Consider the following 6,138-nt stretch of genomic DNA (forward strand, 5'->3'; position numbering starts at 1 on the left):
TGTGTGTGTGTGTGTGTGTGTGTGTGTGTGTGTGTGTGTGTGTGTGTGTGTGTATTACACACACACACACACACACACACACACACACACACACACACACAAACGACTAGATTGGAATTTAATTGTAGAGTTAATTGTTTTTTCTTTTACCTTTTTATTAAATGTTTAGGACATTGAAGGAGATGATATCCAGAGAGACCTGAAGAAGCACACCATGGGCATTTATGTCATCAACAGGGAGGATGGACAAAATGGACATTATGATGACATTGGAATATTTGTTGAAGGGGAGATAGTCATGGACAACATTGGATCTCTGGCCCAAGCTTGTGCATTGATGCTTGAAGTAATCTATGCACTAAACCTAGCCTTCCCCAAGGAATTGAAGGACTATTATGAATTCATTTAGAAAGTGTTGATGGGATTCGATGGTGAAGATCGTGAAGGACCTCAGCCATCCCAACAACAGACTGTTCTCTCTGTTGAGGTCAGGAAAGCGATTCCGCTCCCTGAAGACCAACACAGAGAGACTGAGGAGGAGCTTCTTCCCGCAGGCGATACGGTCTCTCAATCACACCACCACACAGTACTGACCCACACATATGGTTCTTACACACACACTGGACTTTCTGGACTTTGGTTTTGCACAACACTGGTCACTATATTCTTCATTTCCGGTTAATACTTGTACAGCTGCTGTTATTGTGTATATATTTATTTATATTTAGATTTCTTCATACATTCTTATATAGTTCTATATTGTGTATTGTGTATTTTGTTGTACAGTTATTTTATTTTCAACTTTAATTTATATATTTATCTTTATCTTATTCTTCCCAGTTAAATTTACCCTTCATTCTAATTTGTGTTGTACAGTTATTTCATTTTTAACCTTAATTTATATTTTATTCCTTCCTAGTTAAATTTACCCTTTTTAATTTTTCATATTTATTTCCTATCTTATTCATAGCCTTTTCCTTTTTTGTTCTCTTTAGGTCACGAGCAGTTGTCCAAGCATTTCACTACATATCGTACTGTGTATGACTGTGTACGTGACAAATAAAATTTGAATTTGAATTTGAAAAGCTCTCCCCCAAAGTCTTTGGGCTGAAGAACAAAATTGCTACTGGATAGGAAGATTTCTAAAATAACACATCAAGAGAATGCTGTTATGTAAATTACCAATGACTGGTGCTCTTGTGAATAGGAGTGAAACTCTTGTACAACCATCATTTGTTCTGTGTTATGTTTCGATTGAACATTTTAACTTTCAATAATGAATGTTTCACGTGTGGTACATTTGAGTAGCTTGAAGAGCAACTTTGTAATTATTCAGTTATAGCTGCTGCCCTGCGTATAATCAGTGTTAACTCAACCGGATAAAAAAAACAAAAAAAAAACATTCATGATTACCACACTGCAGCACACTGGTAACACTTTAAAGACTATTAATTGTTTTGAAGCGAGTATGTTAGGTCAGAAAATATGTAAAACATTCAGAATCTTCAAGGAAGGACTAGAATGGAAAGACAGTGGTCAATAAGCAGTAAGGAAAACACAAGTTTAATTTTAAGTCTAATTACCTTATTAAAATGCAATTTCTAAATATGGATTGCAGAACAGCAAGTCTGAAACTGGTTAGTTTGTGGATGCATCAGTTTCTAATTGTGATACATTATACTGCTGGTAGTGTTTTATTCTTTTATGTAAGGAGTTTGGTTTTTTTTTTCTTTTTTAGAGGAAGAGAAACATTGGTTAACATTTCTCTTGTCTGTTGTTTCTGTTTTGTTTGAATACAGCTTTTTAAAGCTACTAGTTCATAGGCAAAAGTTTTGTAATTTGTATTATACAAATTGCAGCAATTTCCCTTAGAGATGTGGATTCTTATTCTGTTTGCAACAAATTTTGCATTAATAAATGATGTGAAAGAATGTTGTAGTTTTCATTATTGACGTTTTTAAAAACTACAAATCAGGGTAAGCAATATTTTTTAAGTAAACTTAACTTAATTGAAATAGAGAGAAATTAACAATTTGATTGATTTGAATATAAGTTTGGGACATAAGTGTAAAGGAAACAAATTATTCTGGTACATTTAACACGACCTTAGTTGGACTTACTAATAATATTTGACTAAGACGTATCCACAACAGTTAAGTTAAAGTAGCTTAAAAATATATGTTGGTTTTACTCGCTTAAATTAAATTCAGTGTACTTAAAAAATATTTCTGGATTCAAACAAATTTATTTCGTGCAACCACTTGTCATAAAAAAATTGAGTAAATTGAACAAAACATTTTCTTCAGTGTGTTTGAATTGGTTGTTGCATAAGCACCAGAGGTCAGTAATAAGTGGATTTTCATTTACATAACTTATAACGTAGGAACCCTAATCTACTACCCCCCCCCCCCCCCCCTCCACACACACACACACACAGAAAATTATGATAGGCGACACCAAAAAATTTTAAACATGTGGGACTCAGGTCCTCCCTGATCAGTTGGATCCTGGACTTCCTCGCTGTTAGACCCCAGGATGTGAAGATGAGCAGCTCCACTGGCTCAGCGCTGCCTCTCAATGCTGGATCCCCTTTGGGAATGGGTCCTCAGCCCCATCTTGTACTCACCGTTCACACATGACTGCACAGACATGTGCAACTCACATGCCATGATTAAATGCACTGTCACGACCTTGAAAAACAGATATTCTACAACTTAAACCCTAGACTTCAATGTGCCATGACAACAACCTCCAAGGTGCTTATTGAGGGCTGCAGTTAAATGACACACGCACACACACACACACACACACTCTTACATAGAGGATGGCACACCCTTATTTTGGATTTTAGAGGAACAAGTCAGCAGCTTCAGAATCCTGACTTCATGTTAGTGGGGTCCTTTCCTCACTCATTTCATCGTCTGCACGATAATGAGTCAGTGGTCCCTGTTTAAATGAACAAATCACACTGTGCAACTTTTACTGATGCACCATTAGGAAGATACTTACAGAATGTTTGACCACCTTGTAATGCAATGGCATTGCACCTCAGCAGCAAAATTAAAATGCAGACGTAAGAACAGGACAACCTGGCCAACATGAAGTCTAGATTGTTAGCAATGGAGAAATTCTATGCCCACGAGTTCAAGAGAAAGGTTAAAAATATTGCCAGGTGCATTAGAGTCCCAACTCTGAACTGATGCTGTCAGCCTGAATTTTGCCATCAGGTTTGGGAACAGGGCAAGCATCTGAACTTTTGAACCAACATCCTTTCAACCAACACAAACAAAATCACTAAGCTCCTACTATCATGTCACCTCTTGCTCTGTAGGTTGTCAATACTTACTATCTGCACAGCATATTAGCACTGCTGGGATTTTGAATTAGATTCTGGATTTAACAGAGCCTGTGAAGAGAAGCCAATATTGGAGAAATATCTTTTTCTAGTCTCTGTCAGTACTCTTGCTGCAGCATTTTGGATCAAATGAAGGCTTTTCAGGGAGTTTTTGGGACATCCTGATAATAATGAATTACAGTAGTCCAGCCTAGAAGTAATAGATGCATGAACTAGTTTTTGAATGTCACTCTGAGACAGGATATTTAGAATTTTAGAGACATTGCGCAAATAAAAGTATTTGTTTGATATGTGCATTGAAGGACATATCCTGGTCAAAAATGACTCCAAGATTCCTGTTTCTGGAGGCCAAGGTAATCCCATCCAGAGTAAGAATCTGGTTATAGACCATATTTCTGAGATTTTTAGGACCAAGTACAATAACCTTAGTATTATCTAATTTAGAAGCAGAAAATTAGAGGTCACCCAGGTCTTTATATCTATAAGATATTTCTGCAAGTTAACTAATTAGTATGTTTTAGCAGACTGCACGGGCAGATAAAATTATGTGTCATCTGGATAGCAGTGAAAATATATGCTATACCTTCTGATGATGCTGCCTAAAGGAGCGCAGAACCCCGTGGAACTCCATAATTAACCTTAGTGTGTGAAGAGGACTCTCCATTTACATGAACGTATTGGAGTCTATTAGGTAGATATGATTCAAACCACTGCAGCGCAGTAGCTGTAATACCTACAGCATGTTCTAATCGCTCTAATAAAATATTATGGTCAACAGTATTGAATGCTGCACTCTTCAAATAAGCCATTTCTCTGCAGATGATTAGCTAGCTGTTTTACGATATGTCAGTGGTACTGAAAGTAGCCGACATAATGTTACACCTGTGAGATCATTATGAGTAATGTTTTCTCTAGTGGTTAAAATCTTATTTGTGAAGAAATTCATGAAGTCATTATTGGTTAATGTTAAAGGAATGGTTGGCTCAACAGAGAGCTAACGTTTTGTCAGTCTCCAATTCAGTGATCTTGGCCTCCAGAGCTGTGAATAGACTACATTTATTACAAGTATCATTTTTGCTAAAGGAGGCCGAGGAGTAACTAAACATCTGACACAATGAACAAGAAAGTGCAAGAGGAACAGGTGAAGAGGCCGTGTTGCTAGAGAGGCAGCTACTAGCTAAGAAAAGATAGCAAATCTCTAAAGACACAGTGAATGAATACTGTGAAAACAATTAGCGGGTACTTAAAGCACATGAAGATTGCACTATGAAATAGGATGTTATCAAAAAAATTTCAATTAGACCCTGTGCACGAGAAAACGCTAACTTCCTGTTTAAAGACTGGATGTAGGGTTGTACATTTCCGGTAGCTTTATTTTGCAGTCAATTGCTACTGCGAAGGTGGACTCAAACATCATGTCCAAAATACAAAAACGGAAAGATTACGTTGAGTTAAAAACAGCAGAGGGTGGGAACACTCACCATTGCTGTGTCATAAAAAAATCAAATGATCAATTTTGATGTTTGAAGAGCGTAGATCGATTGTTTGTTTATATCACTCAACACAAGCAGAACTGCATCACTGCATGCAGAAGACACATCGTCCACATTCAGAAGCACATCTCTGTATAGTGACAGCTGTTATGATTTAAGCAGGAAAATGTCCAGCATTCAAACTACAGGTGAAAAATAGTCAAAGCCAGATGTTTCCCCGTTATGTCGATATCAGTACACACCTACACAGCATGTCAACAAACCGTGAAAAAAAGGTTAAAAAAAAATAAAATGAATGATTGCAGGTAAGGGTCTCTATATGTTAGTATTTACGAAGGGTATGTTGTGACTTATCTTCACAATTACAGTGGTCCCTCGCTATAACTCGGTTCATCTTTTGCAGCTTCGCTGTTTTGCGGATTCTTTTAGTGCAAGTTTGCATGTTTGTTTGTTTTTAAAGCGCCTTGTGTTCTGCATCCCGATCGGCTGTAGATCATTGTCGATCTCCTCCATGCCGTGCTCTCCTGTACAGTACAGAATCGCTACATCGATCACTAGCAGTGTGACTCTGAAGTGCTGTACTGTATGTTTGTAAGTAGAGCAGGGCGATATGGCCAAAAATATTCATCATGATATATATTTGAAAATTTGCGATAACGATATAACCGACGATATAATTGATGCGAGACAAAATACAACTCCACAACATTACTAGCGCAAAAAGACAACCTTCCATTTATTTTCACTTAAACAAGAAGCTGGTTTTTATGTACATTAAAGCTTTATAAAAATATAACAGTGCAAATGCAAATTCCTTGCTGAAAGTTTAACCAAAAGGCATTTCCAGTAGAAATGGGCTGACATATCCTGAGCATAACCATGTATAATATCCACTGAAGTTAAAAAGAGGTGCTTTGCAACATTAAACTGCAGTGTGCAGTACGCATTTTTCGGACCATAAGGTGCACGGGATTATAAGGCACATTAAGTGAAACAAAGCAGTCAGATAAATCAAACTTTATTAAACTCATTCTTCTTGCTTCCTCCACTTCTGTACCATTGATTCATTAATGTTGAATTCTCTGGCAGCTGCTCTATTCCCATGTTGCTGCAGTATATTAATGACTAACCTCGTATTGTGGATGGATTATCTCAGTTGTTCTCCTGACTGAAGTTTGGTCCGTTTACAGCATCCTGCCATGCGATTGCATTTGTCTCTAACCATGAAGAACCTTCACGTTAACTTTTATAAGTGGAAAAGTGTTAGTGTTCGTCCTCCAGCTTCACTGT

At 37.2% G+C, this 6,138-nt stretch overlaps 1 non-coding gene across 1 annotated transcript; it reads left to right on the plus strand.

Moving 5' to 3' along the window:
- LOC146644769 (small nucleolar RNA SNORA23) lies at nucleotides 1-176 on the plus strand. Its single transcript, XR_014909199.1, has one exon. It is a non-coding gene; the product is annotated as a small nucleolar RNA SNORA23 (small nucleolar RNA).
- The last annotated feature ends 5,962 nt before the right edge of the window (nucleotides 177-6,138 follow it).

The sequence above is a fragment of the Rhamphochromis longiceps genome, linkage group LG20, assembly GCF_057381845.1.
Source record: "Rhamphochromis longiceps isolate RC_006_pf linkage group LG20, R_longiceps_female_GT1.1, whole genome shotgun sequence".
NCBI lineage: Eukaryota > Metazoa > Chordata > Actinopteri > Cichliformes > Cichlidae > Rhamphochromis > Rhamphochromis longiceps.